Source organism: Anguilla rostrata, chromosome 4 (genome assembly GCF_018555375.3).
Source record: "Anguilla rostrata isolate EN2019 chromosome 4, ASM1855537v3, whole genome shotgun sequence".
NCBI lineage: Eukaryota > Metazoa > Chordata > Actinopteri > Anguilliformes > Anguillidae > Anguilla > Anguilla rostrata.
In genome coordinates, this window is record NC_057936.1 from 33,019,143 (window position 1) to 33,021,242 (window position 2,100).

A 2,100-nucleotide genomic window follows, 5' to 3' on the forward strand; every position below is an offset into this window, starting at 1 on the left:
GAAACCTTTTAATTCACCCCACTGAGTCTGGTACATTGAAATTACAGGAATTTGGAGTATTAACTACATGTACAAATTAGGTTAGTTTAAATAAACATGAACATTACCAGCATGAAACTAGTGTAGTCAATCCAAATTCCCTTTCAGAAAAAGAGTTAGGACACTCACCGCCACCAGTTGTGCTGCAAGACTGACTACAATCACAGAGTGGAATCAGTGTCAATGCACTCTATATGAAAAAAGGTGATGCCACTGTTACGCAGCAACAGCAGCAAAGCGATAGTTACGTTGATGTAATATAGCAAAAGTCAAGCATTAGCAGTTTTTTTGCAGCGGTACTCCATGTGCCACACCTTTTCCCTCAACCAGCGTTAATGCTGGAGAAAGAGGGCCTTGATTGAAACAATGGCTTACATTTGCTCAGGACAGATTACATTACATTACATTACAGGCATTTGGCAGACGCTCTTATCCAGAGCGACGTACAACAAAGTGTATAACCATAACCAGGAACAAGTATGACGAAACCCCTAGAGAAAAGTACCGGTCCAAGTGCAGGGAACAACCGCATAGTTCAACTTGGACCCTGAAGGTTAAACTGATTAACACTAACAACGAGAACGGCAACAACGCAGTCTATGGAAAAAATACAAGCAGTAGTTAAGACAGTTAATGCACCTAAGTCACCTACGAAACAGCTGCCTAGTTACAACCCTAAGCTTACAGTCATTTACAGGGGGGTAGGGAGAGATGGGGAGAGGTGCAGCCTGAAGAGGTGAGTCTTCAGTCGTCGTTTGAAATGGGTCAGTGTCTCAGCTGTTCTGACCTCCACAGGGAGGTCATTCCACCATCGTGGGGCCAGAACAGACAGGAGACGTGTTCTGGAAGTGCAGGTGCGAAGAGGGGGAGGTGCTAGGCGTCCTGAGGTAGCAGAACGGAGGGATCTGGCTGGCATGTAGGGTTTTAATATCTTGTGGAGGTATGCTGGGGCTGATCCCTTGACTGCCTGGTATGCTAGGACCAATGTTTTAAATTTGATGCGAGCTATAACAGGGAGAGTAGAGTATAGTTCTGTACTCAGTGGAGGGTAGTGAGCAGGGGAGTGACGTGGGAGTGTCTGGGGAGGTTGAAGACCAGACGAGCCGCAGCATTCTGAATGAGTTGCAGGGGTCTGGTGGCAGATGCCGGTAGTCCAGCCAGAAGAGAGTTGCATGACAGAGGTGCAAAGATAAAGAATACTAACTTACAAGAAAATACAATCCCTCTAGAGTGTTCAAAGCCTTCATTAAGCAAATACAGGGTACAACATTAATCCACTGTCAACAAACCTGCTGTTAAACTATAAGCTTAGCATTAGGGTGGGACAGAGTGCAGCCAACTATACATTATGTTTGAACATGGAGTCTCGTTTGATCAGGGGCTCTCAATCTGCCAAATAACATCATCATCATTCTCCTTTAGAGAGAAACCCAATTATAGTAAGAATATCGTAGTGCTGAAGGCTTCCCTACTCGATTACATGTTCAAAGATGCTGCATTAAACTAAAATATCCAACATGTGACCAGTCATGTCAAGTAAATTGATCTCACCAGATCGTTGCGTTGTGGAAGATCTAGTACAAAGTTGCATCAATTTTATTTATTAAAGGTACTCATTAAGCCTTGATAAGCAATAACTAGGTAATTTCAGGGCTTTCATAGCAATTATCTTTTTTTCTGAAAGAGACCATCTGTTAGTTGAGGAATGGCATGTGGGAAGGCGATGGGTTTTTGAAAGCAGATTTTTCAACTTATTTTCAGTTGACCTTCAGACTGGTTGTCCAAGTTGTGTATTGTCATGTTGTAATTTTAATGGGTATCAGAGGTGAAATAACATTTAAAACTAGTTCAAACCTCCCTTTCCATTCCCCAGCTGACTTGTCAGTTGTATGGACACAATCCACAGGAAAGTGGTGTATCCTGCTGACAGTTTGAATATATATATATATATGTATATATATATATACACTCACTGGCCACTTTATTAGGTACTCCTGTTCAACTGCACGTTAACGCAAATATCTAATCAGCCCATCACGTGGCAGAAACTCAATGCATTTA